Source organism: Lagenorhynchus albirostris, chromosome 1, assembly GCF_949774975.1.
Source record: "Lagenorhynchus albirostris chromosome 1, mLagAlb1.1, whole genome shotgun sequence".
Lineage (NCBI taxonomy): Eukaryota > Metazoa > Chordata > Mammalia > Artiodactyla > Delphinidae > Lagenorhynchus > Lagenorhynchus albirostris.
This window is the reverse complement of record NC_083095.1, coordinates 183,525,912-183,544,490: the sequence shown is the minus strand read 5'-3', so window position 1 is coordinate 183,544,490 and position 18,579 is coordinate 183,525,912. Positions and strand designations below refer to the sequence as shown.

At 36.2% G+C, this 18,579-nt stretch overlaps 1 non-coding gene across 1 annotated transcript; it reads right to left on the bottom strand.

The window, feature by feature from the left end:
* Nucleotides 1-17,504: 17,504 nt before the first annotated feature.
* On the bottom strand, nucleotides 17,505-17,577 carry TRNAL-CAA (transfer RNA leucine (anticodon CAA)). Its single transcript has one exon. It is a non-coding gene; the product is annotated as a tRNA-Leu (tRNA).
* Between the last annotated feature and the right edge of the window lie 1,002 nt (nucleotides 17,578-18,579).

Here is an 18,579-nt window from a genome sequence, read left to right as displayed (position 1 = left end):
CCTAAACTAAGGTCTGAGAATAAGTGGAGAGACCTGTGGCAAGCTGGGAGACTAGGAGATCAGGGAGAAGAAGGGACGTGTGGTGCTCAGGGATCACGTGGGGAACAGTTGAGATGGTACAGCTGCTCCGTGGGATGTAGCAGACCCAGCCTCCCCTATCCTAATTCACCAGACAGCCAATGTCATCATAATGTCCACTGCCACTGGTGCTGGTACCTGGGCTAGTCAGAATCCAGGCTAAGAATGTCTTTGGATCACGTTTTCTCCTTATATTTTATAAAGAAAGAAAAAAAAGGAAGGGAAAGGAAAGGGGGGAGAGACTGAGAAGAGGGGAAGAAGTGAAAAAGAAAAAAGAAAAGTTAAAGAATAGAGAATATTAATATCAAGAAGACAATGAAATGTTTTCCTTCATACAAGCCTGGTTTTTAATCTTGGCTCGACCATTTGAAGATATGCAAATTTTGACAAGTTGCTTAATGTCTCCATACTCAGTTATCATTTGTAAATGTAATTTCCTAGGGATTTTACTAATCAGTGTGATAATATATGTAAGGTACTTAAGAGTCCCCGAAACATGAGTAAGTTCTTTAGAAATATATTTGTCTTCCTCTCTCTTAACAGTGTATTGCTTGTCTATTATCCAGACACAGCCAGGCATTAAATTATGTATAGTAATTAAGAATGCAGGCCAAGATGCAGAATAGTGTGTGTGTGTGTGTGTGTGTGTGCGTGTGTGTGAGGGTGTGCTTGAAAACATCAGAGAGTTACCAAGTTAGTGAACACCTGTGGACTGTGGGGACGAGATTCTGGAGTTCAGTTCAGAGATGTGAGCCCTACATTGTGTTGCTTTTCTTCCTGAGATATTGAATATTTTTTATTTTTGATGAGGCTGCTGAAATACTCAGAAGCTGGCAGTGCTTTCAAAAATCATATGGAGCTATGAAGACAAAAATTGGTGTTCACAGCTCAAGAAGAAGAAGGGAACATTTTAACACCCCAGGCTATCAGCTGGGACCCCTCAAAGGACTATATGCAACTAAATGAGGTGAATCAGAAATAAATCAGCTCTTACAAATTTGGAAGCCCTGCTGTGGATCAGTGCTCATTAACCTTAAGTTAATCTGTCCCTAACCATAACTGCTCACCAGAAGTGACAGTGAATCCTCTCTGGAAGAAAACAGCATTATTCAGATCTGCGTATTATAATGTTTTCATTGACAATGTCTAGAGTTCAATAAAATTACCAATCTTGTCAGGACACAACTTCATACAATTTAAAACCAAGAGAAGAAATAGATAATAAAAACAAACCTAAAACAGACCAGCAGGAAATTCAGACGTTAGAATTTATTGCACACAGACTTGAAAATAACTATAAGTAATATGTTTAGGAAATTAAATGGGGACTTCCCTGGTGGCGCAGTGGTTGAGAATCTGCCTGCCAGTGCAGGGGACATGGGTTCGATCCCTGCTCTGTGAAGATCCCACATGCCGCGAAGCAACTAAGCCAGTGTGCCACAACTACTGAGCCTGCACTCTAGAGCCCACGAGCCACAACTACTGAGCCCACATGCCTAGAGCCTGCGCTCCGCAACAAGAGAAGCCACGGCAATAAGAAGTCCTCATACCGCAATGAAGAGTAGCGCCCGCTCTACACAACTAGAGAAAGCCCGCACACAGCAACAAACACGCAACACAGCCAAAAATAAATTTATTTAAAAAAAAATTAAATGCCAAGGTAGGAGGTATAGAAAACTAGAAAGTATAAAAAGAATCTCATGGACACTTTGGCGCTTTCAAATGCAATAACTGAGCTTAAAAACCCAGCATATGAATTTAACAGGAGATTGCACACAGCTGAAGAGATAGGTAAACTCAAAGATCAGAAGAAATATGTGGGCTGAGATTCAGAAAGCCTAAAAGGTAGAAAAATTTGGAAATAATGTAGAGATAAATGAGACAGTGAATACTTAGCGTATGTGTTTGTGGATCTAAAGAAAGAGAATGGGACAGAAAAAGTATTTGAAAAGTAATGGCAGAAAATTTTGCAAAATAAATTAAAAACAAGAACCCATAAGTTTAAGAAAGACTTCACAACCAAAACAGAATAAATACGAAGAAAATTATACCCAGACACATCATAGAAATGGTTAGATTAATTAATTTCTGAAAAGGCCTTAGAAGAGTTCCTGGAAAAAGAAACAGCCAACTATCGTAGTTATTATTATTATTTGTATATTAGCATTGTTGCTTATAATCAAGTTTCTCCTATGTAAGTTAACTGGATTACCTGGTGAGTTAGTTTAGGAAAAGTGTGTGACAATGTATCATTCTTCTAAGATACTGACATTGAATAATAGCCCCTTACAGTTATGTGTTGTTATGTGTTGCTCCGAGTTGTCCATGTGTGTTAAGGTATATCATATGTTTTTAAAGTTCTTTAAAGCAAATTGATTGAATACTTCTCAACAACAATAAAAGTGAGAAGATAATGGAATGGTAAAACTGAAAGTGCTTACCACCAACAGAACAATACAAAACTTCTAAGTGATGTATTTCAGGAAGAAAGAGAAAGAAAGAAAAGGAATGGAAAGAAAGAAAAAAAGGAAGGAAGGAGGAAAGAAAGGTAGAAAAGAATGAAGGAAGGAAGGAAGGAAGAAAAGGAAGGAAGGAAGGAAGGAAAGAAGGAAGGAAGGAAGGAAATGAGAAAGAAAGAGGCAGATTTAAGGAAGAATAGAGAGTAAAGCAAATAGTAATGATCAGTAAACCTAAGTAAATACATTCACACAAAATAAGATTATAATGTATAAATTGTTACATTTTTTAAAAGATAAGATATAAAAACAAGCAAAGCAGAATCAAGAAATAACAAAAAAGAAAGAAGCAAAAACAAAATTAAAAAATAAATAAAGCTAAGAAAAGCGAGACATATACAAAGCTCAAAGTAAGTAAAGATAAATCTATCAGTAGTCACCATAATTGTTAATGACAAAATTTGCCAGTTACAACACATAAATTATCAGATTTGCTTTTAAAAAATTCAGCAACATGCTATTTATAAAAGATATATCTAAAACATAACAAAGAAATGATGAATATTAAATGATGAAAAAAGACACACAAACAAATACAAATCAAAGAAAACTTGGGAAAATACCTTAATTTCGTGAAAAACAAATATTAAGACAAAGTAATCATAGGAGTAAATAGGAGGCAAACATTTGGGTTAAAAGCTCAGAACATCTGAGATACTCTGCCTGATTTCAAATCCTGCAGTAGCATTCATGAGCTTTGTGACTTTAAATAAGTTAAAGTTTGTAAATCCTTTTTTACTTATCTGAAAAATATGGTTAGTCATTCCATCCGTGTCAAGGGGTTGTCATGAAGATTAATTGAGTTCATGTATGCAAGTCGCTTAGAACCTTGCCTAGGCAAGGGCAAACCCATGTATGTGCTTTTTAAAAGGAATAAGACCATTAATAAAGTGAACTGATAACGTAAAAAGTTCACTTTTGATGACTTTTAAAATTTGGTCTTCATCAGTAATTAGAGCAAAATAGAAACTCCAACAGATTTTTGTTTCATTCTGTTTTATCTCCTAAAAATGGCAGAATGGCTGAATAGCTAAGAACAACAAATTCCATAGAAAATGAAAACCTAGATAACTAAGAGTTGACTAGTAGAATATTGGTAAATGAGAAAAATATTCAAAATTAATATTGGACCAGTCATTTTAGAGACTCTTTATTTTGTATTGAGATATTCAAAACCATCTGCCAGAAAGAGGGCAGATTTGGAGTTTGTGGTCTTCATCCCATGTCTTTGTTGAAAGTATCATTCGAGTAACTGGATGTCCAGATAAGAGAAAAATCAAGAGTTCTTGCTATCCTAATTGCTTTAGAATAGACACATGGCTACTGAGACCAACGGTAATTGATATCTTCCTCTAAAACAGAATACGAATACCAGCACTTTGCTGGTAGAAAGAATTTGAGGAACATGGACGGTCCCTGCTAAAAGAGCCATTTGTTGCCTGAATGAAGGGAAATAATTAAATACTGTCTTTAAAGATGACAAGTTAAGTTCAGACATCTGCTGTTTGGTCAGCGTTTGCTGGAGCTTTTGAGATGGTCCAAGGGACCCATATTTCCCTGTTATAGGGAGTTAATATGCCCAGAATGACAGTGCTGTGTGATTCATTCCTGTTTTTTCTCCATCTTTTCTAAAGATGAAGACTTTCAGCTGTTCTTTATTAGTCTCAAAATACGGTTTAAATATGCCAGGAGGTCCATTTCTGCGAATAGTGACATTGTAAAATTAAAGACACATATCTGTGTCCCAAAGTAACACAAGACACTGTATCTTCATTCTCAGTGTCACTTTTGTGTGGCTCAACAGGGTTAATAAAAACATTGAAATCACTCGCGAATTACCAGCACTTGTGGAAGCTTCTGAGTTTAGTGACTGTTCTCTTTATTTGGACCAAGTGTGAGAAACAGGTCACGGACACCCATTCCAAACAAATACATGACAAACACCATGTGTTTTTGTTTTTAAGGAACTTACTGGACTGAGTGGAAGTTTGTTCATTTTTATGGTGAGAGCGTTTTCAGGCCCTCTGGGAAATGAAACTAAGGAAATCTCATGTAACACACAGTGGTTTTAGCACCAATGCTGTTAATACCCTGCAAGCCAGGGACATCCCCACCCTCGGGTAATGTCATCTTTTGAGATGTGGGTAAAACTGTGACCATCTCCTCAGAAGAAAGGCACTTAGACAAATATTCACTCAGTGTGGCTCACTATTCAAGAGTTTCCTCAGTCTCTCTATCCACCTGTGGGTCTCTAGGACACTGGTATCCTCTGTAGAAGAACTTGATGACTTGTTCTATTGGGAGAAAATGAACCTCTGCAAATAGGAGTGGGACATGTGACGACCTGCCACTGGTCATTCCTGGTGCTTCCTTATTGTTTTCTTCCTCCTTTTGTGAAAAATGATGTCATTATTTATTTATTTTTAAATTTGAAACCCAGTCCAGGAAATTTTTCTTTCCTAAAGAGAAAGGGCCCTGAGAGATACTACTAAGGTGTATAGATAGACAGGGTATATAGCTAGATAAGCACCACTGAGTCACTAGCCTGTCTTCTCCCTCTCATTGTGGACAGTGTGCTTTCCTCAGGCATTGTAACACTATCTTTGTAGTTAACTGTCTTTTACCTGTGCATCAACAGCTGTAAATACTTAACAGCTGAATACTTAACATAGGCTTTTTTTTCTATATGGAATATTACAAAAAAGTAGGATTGTTTGAACTTCATGGATTTTAAAAATAATAGTGCAATGACTCTCCCCCAAGATGTACAATAGCATGCAGGGGTGGGCTTGACAGTGATTAAACACAGGTTTTTCCCACTTCTCTCAGCAGTTAAAATCCCCAAGGTATGTTTGAATCCCATAGGAATGCAGGCTTGAAAACAGAAAGCAAAGCTGAGGGCGTGGTGGGAGTGCGAGGGGAGGCTGGTCTGTCTGCCACACTCTACAATGGGGGCCCCCTTGGCCCCTGCCCAGAGCTGGATGCTTTTGAGTCTCAGCCTTGAAATGATAGTATCAGCCTCCTAGACACTAAAAGCCACTCTTCACTAAAAGTATCCATTTCTATCCCTCTTTACAAGAAACATCAAGATTCCATCGAGCAGATCAAAACCTTCAGAAATAATAGGAGTCCTGGCTCCCCACCTGCATCTCTGCATCAAACACAACTTTTTCACAAGGTAACATCTGATCCCAGCTCATCTACGTGAGGGAAATGACCTTTTGTCTGGCGCATTTCAACAACTATAGGTTGTCAACCCTAAGGGTCCCAAACACTAGAGAAAAAAGTAGAAGAAACTAGTAAAGAAGGAAGAATTTTAAGACTTTGGTCAAACGTCTGAAATACTATGATCCTGGTGTCATTTAAATTTCTGAAAAGATTTTGGGCAATTTCATACTTAAGCCCTAGGACTAATCTACTCAGAAACCAAAGTCATTACAAGTCTCATTTCTTTATAGATTATCTGATAGCAGACAAATCAGAGCTGAATAAAAGTGTATTCTTCTGAAACTACTGTAGAGTCAAAAATTCTCTGAAGACCAATGTGGTACCTCTCAAATAACTCACTTGGATTAAACGTGAATTATGTAATCATCACAGTGGTGCAGATAAGTTTATGGATGTGCTCATATTTCAAGCAGAACTATGTTGTAAGGGAGACGAAGAATTATTAGCAAATTCATTTGGATTCATTTTCCTGGATCAGGAAATAAATAAATAAGTATGGTCTCTTAGAAAGTTACATGTGACAGATGAAATACAAATGTGCTTAGAGACGGATTTATGACACTGAATATGGAACATTGAGGTTGGTATCTGACTAGTGTACCTCTAACCAAATTGTTCATGACACTGTAACACATAAAGCTCACCAATGGAATAAAAAGTCCTACCTTAAATTTTTTTTTAATTAGAAATATCAATTTACATATGCTGTATCTAAAATGAATTATCCTGAGTTTTGTGAGGCATTTATCTGAAGACTTACATGAACATGAGAGAGAATTCTTTCATGATTCTTTCATTCAAATAACATGAAATAGTTCGCAGGGACACCATTCCACCTTTTCTTGGTCTGTGTTGTTTTTTAAATGACTGTGGCCTACTTTACTGACATTTAAACACAGAAATCACATGCAACTCTAGACTGAATAAAGATAATTCCTTGTATTTTGTTACAAGAACTTTTGAATTCACTGCTTTCCCTCCCCTGAACCTTAAAGGATGTTAAAAATAGAGGAAAATATAACCTTACAAAAACTAGTAGCTCCTAAATGTCAGTAGAAAGTCTGATGTGATAATTTCCTAGTAAATGAAATTACTTCGTACTGTATCAAATGTGTTTCCAAATGGAAAGCCAAAACCTACATAAACTCTATATTGCCAGGGAATTTTCTGCCGTGGTTCTCATTGTTGACATAGCGTCTAAACGAAGGCCTCAGATGCAGAGGGAAAGTGCATCTTTACATCCAGCCTTCTTGGCAACAGAAGAAAGTGCTATATTGTTCTTCACACAAACCATCCCCATTAGCGCTCAAGATGTTCTTTTCCTTCTAATCCTCATTTGTCCCCCTTAGCCATTTGTTTAGAATTAAATTAACTGCAATTTGGAAAATGTGGATGAAAGGTAGTGCATTGAGTAGATATCACATGTTTCCTGAATGGTGCCTGTTCGGCCTCTTTCACGGCCATTCATTGTGCTTGAAAGGGTGTAGTGTGTGAATTGTTGGACTGTCACTCTGCAGAGAAGTCTGGCAGCCAGTATTACCATGGAAACAGCAGGAAAAAGACAATTAACAAAATGGCTTTGATTGTTTTTCCTATTTCTTTTTCTACTCTTTAGATTTAGAGAGGATATTCCCCCTTTAAAACACACACACACACACACACACACACACACACACTCAGATGTACACACAGATACACATGCACACATAATAAAAAAAAGCAGTATTTGAAAATCTACTTAGACTTCATTTCCTCCATTGAGGGTATCTGTGAATTTTTTTAAAAATCACATTTCTAATATAAAATATTTATAAATGATTCTTTCAACTTATTTCTCCCTCCCCCCTGCAGTTTTCGTTCTTTTCAGACACGGAAAGAATTCTCTGGAAATTCTCTGGAAATAGGTGAGGGACGGTTAATGAGCAGAGTCTGTGATTTCAACCCTGGCACATTCACTGGACTTTTAATTAGTCCCTCTTACCATCGCTCCTGTGACAGAAACACAATGTAGGCCCAAGAGCTTAAACCAAAAGGAGGCTCTCTTTAGATTTGTCAACCTTAGTTTAGGTTAGCACATCAGGAAAAGAGGGTTATGTATTATGGCCATTAAGGCTAGAATTTGTGGCTGAAGGGTTAACAGGGCATGAAGAGTAAATGTTTGATGTCACCATTAATACTAAAAAAGCATTGCAATCTAAACTTTGTCAGACTTTGATTTCCTTTAACAAAGGCTATTTATAAATAAAGGAAATGATTGTACATTGTAAGCATCATAATTAAAGTAAAATATGAGTGGGAGACCTACTGAGCCCATGTGTCAAATATTCCATTGAAATGAAACACTGTGCTTTGCAGATAAGCACTCTAAGTGCAAAGAGATACTTCGGAATGCCAGAATGCAGATTTCTTTTGCATACTGTATTTAAAATCTGTTCTCTTTCCTAAGCCTTATGGAAAAATATAACTCTTGTGAGAGGCCTAAATCCAGCAGTGACCTTGAGCTTGCTCTGACTTCGGTATAGATTTAAAAAATTTTCTACCAGAATGAAATGGAGTACCTACTATTTTACAGAACATTTATTGGCATCCCTAAAATTCTAGGCAAGCCTCCAAAAATCATTCTCAAAATTTCCCAAACCAAGAAAGGCTTAACCAGTGCTGAATTATGTGTTCTTTTACTTTTCTCCAATATTCCATGCTTCCTCTAGTTGACAATATTCACTTCTGATTATAAAAAGGATAATTTAAACACAAAATTCCAGGAAGGAGTTTCAGGCAAGGATGAAATCTGTTTTTTCCAAATTTTAGAATCTGGCTGAATTGTTAAAAAGCCCATTAATTTTTGCTAAAATCTTTAGGTTATACTTTAACATGGCTGAACAGAAAATTGTCTTTATGAAGTAATTCTAAAACAGATCCCTAGAAAATGGGAAGGTGTTCTAGATTTGGACATTCCCATAATTTTTGAGGATAGTCATTTACGCTGTGCAAAACAACAACAACAACAAAAAACTAAAATAAGTATTGGCATATTAGCAAGTATTTGAGAAAAACAGTCAAGTGAAATTTTGAAAAATGTGTATGGTTTTGAATTGAAGTCAAGCAAAACTTGACATTTTTAACAACAGGAAACCACAGACAAAGTAGCGACTTTCAAATTCCCTAATCCTATGCAGTTCTGCTGTTAGCCACATTTAACTTATTGTAAACTGTATCACTGAGATGGACACAAATCCCTATAGAAGTATCTGTGAGGCATATAAGATTATTTTTAATTCACAGTGTAGGATTTTAGAGTAAAGAAGTTGAAAACCTAATGTTCTAAAATGAAAAAATGAAACAGCTCACTTAGCCATTATTATGACATATATTTTATTAACAAAATCTCATATAGCATCAATTGTGTGCCAGGTAGTATGGGATGACAAATTTGGGTAAAGGTCAATAAATAAGTTTGGGGTTCATGAAATTCACTGAGATATCAGCTTCATCAACGTATTTATAACAGTCCCAAAGAATGTACAATTAATGAGAACAGGGACTTCATTTTGCTCACTGCTCTACCCCCAATGCCTAGACCAGTGCCTGACGTGGACTATGTAGTTCAAGACACATTTGTTTAGTTAATTAATCTCCTTTTGTCACTTTGACAAAGCAAGGAGTCCTGACCCATTCATCTGTCCACGCATCCTTTAATATGTATACTTTCTTATTTTAGATTTTCTTCTTCAATAAGTTTCATATAAGGCTTATAGATAGTGAGTTTATACATCTCTAGAACAAATCTAACATATGTTCAAATTTTTGCCCATTTCCCTATGTTTTCTGTAATCTTTTACATTCTTTATAGCCAATATGTTATAATAGTAAGTTATAACTAGCATAACCACTTATTTACAGAAAATATAACTAAAATTAAATATGTTAATGTCATTTCCTCTTATGTTTTCCTTTTTTCCATTTTAAAAGTAATCTTACATTTTCACCATATCATACTATATGGCATCAAATAAAAAGAAAAAGGAAATGAAGAAAAGATGAGAAGGAAGTAGAGGAACAGGCGGAGAGTGAAGGAAAGAATTTTATTAACTCAATAAAGAGCAAGAAAGAGTAATTAAATATATCTTTCTATACTTTGCACCATAACTGAACAATGTTCTCCCTGATTATATGATAATTATCTTATAAATCAGTCCCTAAGTACATAGCTAAGTGATTTTACCCGTTTCCCTGAAATGATGAGTAACTAAGCAATAAGTACTTTCAAACTCTGTATAAGCAAATGACATGGTTACAAAAAAAATAGAGAGGAACTGAGAATATTGAGATATCACAGAAATAAAAGGACTCAATGAATTTTTAATTTTCCAAAAATAAATGTAAAGGATTTAAGAACTTGTATATCAAAGGGGCCAACAAAGCTAGTAAGCCATAGATATCCTGATCTGACTTTGAAAAAGAGGTGTGTGTCCTAGCCCATCACCTGAGAATGTTGCAGCCAGGAGATTCTTGAACGTGGTCAACATGTTTTTCTGCTGACGCACCAGAAATTGATACTGGATTCTTACATTATCAATTTACAGTTTTTCCTCATATATATTGTTTCTTCCACTATATGTGTGGAAGAAACACACACACACACACACACACAGTTTATTTTGACTATCTGGAAAAATACTGAGAAAACTTGAAAATAAAGTCATTCATAAGATCATCCCACATAGACAATCACTGTGAACAATTTGCTGTTTATCTTTTCATTAATTTTCTGTGATTACCTACCTGAAGTTTAGATAATCACAGAAAAGAAAACTGAACCTACATTCTGAACCCGTGTTTTCCACCAGCCATAGGAGATGGAAGGAGCTATAGTCATGTCAGCAGCAGCGCTCATACCACCCATTCTGTGGGGAAGCTCTTCGATCACATGCTGCATTTTAGATTTAGGTGGCAGTTTACTGTGTTTTACACGAGTTTACTAGTGAAACAACAGCTACCTTTTACACACATGATTAAAAACAAATATTTTCTTTTTTGCTAAAAACCCAGAGAATTGCTGAGTTTTCTAAGTTCCTGAAATGATACATCAGTTATCTCACCATTCCCCAGTTCTACTTCCTTCTGTATGTTCGTGCACTGTTTTGTTTTTTTTTTATTCAGATGCTTTAGATGAAAACAGAATCACCATTAAAAGTCTATCTGGTTTATAGAAAATGCCTGTTACTTTACCTAGAGGTGAACCATTCAAGATTCCCCTTCCATTTTCTTCAATCTTTTCCCAATTTAACCTATGCCTGCATTCACTCCTTTGAACTGTTTGCCTTGCATTACTCATTAAGGTAACTGCAGTTTTTACAAAATGCATTTATTTTTTCTTAGGCTGAACCCTTGGTCCTAATACTCTCACGTTCAAACATCTTGCTTCTTGTTTATCTTAACATCTCAGTGTTTAATTTCATTAAGAGTTTAGAGAAATTCTTGTTAGTTTCATCACAGACCCCCTCTGTCAGTAAGCTGTATAATTCACAATGTGAATCTTTATGTTGTAAAGAAAAAGGAAAGAAAAATGTTTAAACATGCTTTTCAGAATCTTGATAAAACAGATTTTGTTTCTACCAGTAACAATATCCCAAGATGGTGAAAAGAGTTCCAAAGAAAGTCAGAGGATATAACAAATGTTTACACGAGCAGAAATTACTCCTTTAAAATAGTGTCCTAGAATTAAAAATTCCCAATTGTCTCAAGTATTTTTAGTACAAGAAGTACTGTAGATGCCCTCCCACACATTACAGATTTCAATGGGTAGAGCTTTATATGTTTATAAAACATATAAAACCCACGTTAGCATGGTGTTATGTGCATAGTTATTAAGATTATTCTCACTTAGCACATTAACAATCAATTTTGCAACCATGCATTTGGCACATATTAGAGTACAATCTAATACTCCTTTCATATATTAGGAATACAACTGGAATCAGTATTTTGTATTGCATTGTTTGCCTTTTTTTTTTTTTTTTTTTTTTTCTTCGGTACGCGGGCCTCTCACTGTTCTGGCCTCTCCCGTTGCGGAGCACAGGCTCCGGACGCACAGGCTCAGCAGCCATGGCTCACGGGCCCAGCCGCTCCGCGGCATGTGGGATCTTCCCGGACCGGGGCATGAACCCGCGTCCCCTGCATCGGCAGGCAGACTCTCAACCACTGCGCCACCAGGGAAGCCCCTGTTTGCCTTTTTTGACTACATTTGCCAACTTCACAGGGAATAACAGAGTCTTCTACTCATGAAATATGGGGTGCTGAATTTGTCTCACTCAACCCTATGCCTTTAGCTCCCAGGCTATCTCCATGCCCTGTTGCCAGTATGAGGAAACAACTTACTCTCCGTTCTCTCAATTTTTGTAGTCAACGCTTTCTATTGTTTGCCTCAACTGATTGCACATCTGTTTTCTAACCTGTTCTTCTCTTCCTGGACTCTGGTCTTCTTTTCTCATCTCAGCTCAGTGGAAAGACTCTGCTGGTCCAGCACGTTCTCAGGTCAGAGTGGGTCCTACTCTCGGCCATTCTCCACTCCTCACGAGGACCTCTTCAGCCACAAGACAGTACCTGATTTAGTGACTGATACATCTCTAGCTTACCCCTCTCTTCAGCACAATTCCATTTCAAAACTTAATTATTTTTCCCTGACACTGTACCATGGTTAAGTTTATTTTGGGCTATCCCTACAAGCTTGAATTTCAGGAGGCTAGTATTGGAATTTTATCCCTTCCCACAAAAAAAGTGTCCTATTATAATTTGGAGGAGCAGGGAGTATCTTTTGTGATTCCATGGAGGCTACCACTTCCAGAAAACTCTGGAATGCAGAAATAGAGTTAGGCTGAAGGAGGAGTAGTTGTATCAACTTATTTTAGGAGGTTTTTCAATCTGATCATCAGAGTGATTTTCTAAAAAAAAAAAAATCAAAGCTTTTAACATCAATCCTCTACTGAAACCTAACAGTGGTTTCCTAAGGCCAATAGGATAAAATCCAAACTCCTTCTCACGTACACAAGCCCAAACATGATTTAACTCCTAACTAATTCTGCTTTATGTTGGTTTACTGCACAAGAAAATTTAAAAAAAGAGAAAACCTCAAAGAATTTATCATTTAGTTGCATATAATTAAATTGATGATTTTTCTTTTCTCAAAAATGTCTCTCATGTATTGGCTGAGAATCATCTTACTGCCTAGGGTCTGCACTGTGTTTATCACATTTGTGTGGTGAACACAGGTCACAAGCAGTACAGGGAAATGTAAAGGTACAGGGGCTTTTAGGCATCTGAGTATTTTCTCAACTCCCAATTCTCAAATAAAATTGGTGTTTGGTGAAAAATAAGTGTGAGAACACATCACAGATCAAACAACTGCAGAAGTGCTTTTTCTCCAGACAACGAGCACACTCTGGGAGGCAACGGTGCTTGATGCACACATTCTAAGAAGGTGTCCCTTCTGGCTCAGGTACCTATCAGCGCATCCCACTTCATGCACCGTGGACTCCCACAGGTGGGGCCTCTTGTCATCTCTCCAAAGGGCTTGGGAGTCTCCCTCTTCAAATATCTTAAGAATAAGACATTATCTTTTCAGTAACTGATGTACACAGACTGTTCTTGCTTGAAATCCCACACAAGCCTTCCCCTGGCTGGAACCAACATGCCCCCCAGCTGCACAAGGTCAAGATCAGTCTGAAAGAAAAGGCCATGTGCTCCCCCTGCCCCCAGTCACCTCACTCTGGGTCATTTCAGCAGCCAAGGCTACACAAACAACCCTGCAATCTCAAGTTATAATTTTCCCTGATCTCTAAACTCTTCAGACAGTTTAGATAAAGCCATATATATTATAGGAAGATTCTTAAAGAAAGTGAACAATAGGAATATTTTTTAAAATAATTAACTTTTGTAAGGCAGCGCAATGTGACAGAAAGAATGATAGCTTGAAATCAGAGAGACGTGCTCCCAAAGCTGGGAATACTGGCTGTGTGATTTTGGGCAGATTACCATTTTTTTCAGTATGTTGGTTTCTCATGTGCAATTCTGAAGTGGGGTTAGTTATCTTCAAAGTTTGTCATAAAGTAGGCAACATGAATAGTGCTGTACGTGGACCATGAACGTCCTTAAATTGAGATTGTCATTATTATTATAAATTAAGTGCTTTAAATTTAGTTTTGTTCTCATCTTTGTCAAGAATTCAGTGCATAATTCAGGTAAAGATCTAGACATTCTTTGCTCAACTTGTGTGAGGCCATTGAAGTTTCCTATTTCCTCTAGATTTCATTGGTGGAAGTTGTCATCTCTATGTCAATGTTCCAAGAAGGCTGCTTGAGAAAGTGATATTTTAATAGTTACTTCAATAAAAGAAGAAACAGTACTTAATGAAATCATAGGATGTGCCATCTGATAGAGATTTACTGAAATTTGAGAGAAATTCAAAACTGGAATTTGTAAGATTATATACATATTTAAGAGAATTTTAAATACAAAAAAGCTATTGCTTTGCATTTTATATCTTTAGAGAAAAAATGGGTTTTAATATAAACAAATTAATATTCTAAATTTAGGCAATTATAAGGGCCGGCATTTTGATGAGATATTGGATTTGGGTATGTAAATGCAATGTGTGTGTGTGTGTGTGTGTGTGTGTGTATAATTCTGACAACTCCAACTCTTACCTAAAATTTTAAAAATCTGTATACATTAAAGTTCACTCTTTGTGCTATAAAGTTCTTTGGCTTTTGACAAATGCATAGTATCATGTTTCAAATTTACAGTATCATACAGAATAGTTTCACTAACCCAAATAATTCCTAGACTTTACCTATTAAAACTCCACACTGAACCCCTGACAGTAGTTTAAACATACTTCATTTTATGGATGTACCATAGTTTATCTCTTCATCTATTGTAAAATATCCTGGTTGCTTCCTGTTTTGGCAATTATGAATAAAGCTGTTATACAGAGTCACATGCAGGTTTTAGTGCGGACATAATTTTCAAATACAATTGCTATATTGTATGGTAAGGCTCCAGTTTTGTAAAAAATTGCCAATTTGTCTTCTAAAGTGGCAGTATCATTTTACAAACGGTGAGAGAAAAAAATCCTTGCTTTGCTCTTGATCTTTGGGGGAAAGTATGCAGTTTCTCACTATTAGGTATGATGTTAGTGCTAGTATTCTTTTAGATGTTCTTTATCAAGTCGAGGAAATTCTCCTCTTTCTAGTTCGCTGAGTTTAAAAATGATGAATAAATTTTGTCAAAAGCTTTTTCTGCATCAGTTGATATAATCACATGATTTTTTCTTCCTTAGCCTGTTGATTTGGTGGATTTCACAGATTCATTTTCTAATGTTGAAAAAGCCCTACCTACCTGGAATAAATCCCACTTGGCTGTGATACACTTTCTTTTTTATACATTGTTGGATTGAATTTGCTACTATTTTGTGAGGGATTGTTAAATCCATCCCTCATGAGAAATCCTGATCTGTAGTTTTAATTTTTTGTAATGTCTCTACTGAGTTTTGGTATCAGAATAACGCTTACCTCATAAAATGAGTTAGGAAGTATTCCCTCTCTTTCTATTTTCTTGAAAAGAATGTGCAAAATTGGTATAATTTTTTTTCTTTAAATATTTGACAAGATTTACCTGGACTTGGAACTTTCTTTCTGGAAGGTTATTAATTATTGTATTGAATAAATATTAATTATTCCTTTTGTAGGTATAAGATTATTCAGATTACTTATTTTTTCCTGTGTGAGTGGAAAAGTTTGTTTCTTTCAAGGAATGGGTCTTTTTTATCTAGGTTATCAAATTTGTGGGCATAGAGTTTTTCACAATGTTCCTTTATTATCCATTTTTTCCTCCTTAAACCTGTTTTGTATTTTAAAAATTCTATACAATTTTTAAGGGTTACTTTCCATTTACAGTTATTACAAAATATTGGCTGTATTCCCCATATTATACAACACATCCTTGGGCCCAGCTTACACCCAGTAGTTTGTACCTCCCACCTCCCACTCTTTAGTGCTCCTCCCCTGCCTCCCCACTGGTAACCACTAGTTTGTTCTTTACATTTGTGAGTCTGCTTCTTTTTTGTTCACTGGTTTGTTGTATTTTTTAGATTCTACATATAAGTGATATAATACATCATCTGTCTTTCTCTGTCTGACTTATTTCACTTAGCATAATGCCCTTCAAGTCCAAGTCTTTTTCATGTCCACAAAATCAGTGGTCATGACCCTTCTTTCATTTAAAATATTGGCAAGCTGTGCTCTTTTTTGTCCTTCGCTTGACTAGATGTTTTTCATTTTAATTGATCTTTTCAAAGAACTAGCTTTAGGTTTGATTGATTTTATTGTTTTCCTATTTCCAAACCCACTGGTATTTCCTTACTTTTTTTTATTATATCTTTATTCTGCTGCTTACTTTTTATTTTCTCTTTTTTTCTAATATCAAGGTAGAAATTAGGTTATTCATTTTATATATTATTCCTTTTCTAGTATACACATTTAATGCTATAAATTTCCCTCTAAGTATGGATTTTCCATATCCCACAAAGTTTGGTAAGTTTTAATTTCATTTTCACTTAGTTCACAATATTTTTATTGACTCTTAAGACTTCTCCTTAGTCTAATGTGTTACTTGGAAGTGTTGTTTAATCTTCAAATATTTGAAGATTTTCTCTCTTCTTGTTATTTTTAAAAAAATTTTTTTAATTTATTTTTTTTTTGCGGTACGCGGGCCTCTCACTGTTGTGGCTTCTCCCGTTGCGGAGCACAGGCTCTGGACGCGCAGGCTCAGCGGCCATGGCTCACGGGCCCAGCTGCTCTGCGGCATGTGGGATCTTCCCGGATCGGGGCATGAACTCGTGTCCCCTGCAGCGGCAGGCGGACTCTCAACCACTGCGCCACCAGGGAAGCCCTCTTCCTGTTATTTATTTCCAATTTATTTTGTTCTGAGAGTACGCTTTGTTTTATTTTTATTCTTTTATATTTTTTAAGGTGTTTATGGCCCACAATTTGGTGTATCTTGGTTCACGTTCCATACAAGGTAGAGAAGAATGTGTATTCTGCTGTTATTGATGGATTATTCTGTAAATATCAATTTAATTTACAGTGCTGTTCAGGTCAGCTGTGTCCTTATTGATTTTCTGACTTGACCTATCATTTCCTTATAAGGGCATGTTCAAGTCTCAAACTATAATATTTGTCTATTTCTCCTAGCAGTTCTATCAGTTTTTGCTTCATATTTTGATGCTCGGTTGTTAGTTGCATACACACAGTTTTGTTATTTCTTCCTGGAAAATTGACCCCCTTATTATTATGTAACGTCACTCTCTGTTTACTCTTTTGTCTGAAATCAATACAGCTACTTGAGCTTCCTTTCAATTTGTATTAGCATATTTACTTTTTCCCTTTTTTTTAACTTTTAACCTATAAGTGTCTTTATACCTAAAGTGGTTTTCTTGTAGACAATATATAATTCAGTATTGTTTCTTTATCTATGCTGACAATACTTGTCTTTTAATTGGTATATTTAGATCATGTACTTCCAATACAATATTGAATAAGAATTTTAATAGGAAACATGCTTGCCTTGTTTCTGATCTTAGCAGGAGAGCATCTAGTTTTTTTCCTCCCCCCTCCAGGATCTTAGTTCCCTAGCCAGGGATTGAACCTGTGCCCCTGGCAGTGGAAGCATGGAGTCCTAACCACTGGACCACCAGGGAATTCCCGGAAGTATCTAGTTTCTTCCCATTAGGTGTTATTTTACCGGTGGGTTTTCTGTAGATATTCTTTACCAAATTAAGAAAGTTCCCCTTTATTCCTTGCATGAATGGGAGTTACATTTTATCAGACACTTTTACTGCATCTCTTGATATGATCATGTGATTTTATTTTCAGTTTTTTAAGGAACCTCCATACTGTTCTCCACAGTGGCTGTATCAATGTACATTCCCATTTATTTATTATTCTACAAATAACTCAATTTCGTTTCTTTTTACGGCTGAGTAATATTCCATTGTGTATATGTGCCACATCTTCTTTATCCATTCACCTGTCGATGGACACTTAGGTTGCTTCCATGTCCTGGCTATTGTAAATAGTGCTGCAATGAACATTGTGGTACATGACTCTTTTTGAATTATGGTTTTCTGAGCGTATATGCCTAGGAGTGGGATTGCTGGGTCATATGGTAGTTCTATTTTTAGCTTTTTAAGGAACCTCCATACTGTTCTCCATAGTGGCTGTATCAATTTACATTCCCATCATCAGTGCAAGAGGGTTTCCTTTTCTCCACACCCTCTCCAGCATTTATTGTTTATAGATTTTTTAATGATGGCCATACTGACTGGTGTGAGGTGATACCTCATTGTAGTTTTGATTTGCATTTCTCTAATGATTAGTGATGCTGAGCATCCTTTCATGTGTTTGTTGGCAATCACTATATCTTCTTTGGAGAAATATCTATTTAGGTCTTCTGCCCATTTTTGGATTGGGTTGTTCGTCATTTTGATATTGAGCTGCAGGAGGTGTTTGTAAATTTTGGAGATGAATCCTTTGTCAGTTTCTTCATTTGCAAATATTTTCTCCCATTCTGAGGGTTGTTTTTTGGTCTTGTTTATGGTTTCCTTTGCTGTGCAAAAGCTGTTAAGTTTCATTAGGTCCCATTTGTTTATTTTTGTTTTTATTTCCATTTCTCTAGGAGGTGGGTCAAAAAGGATCTTGCT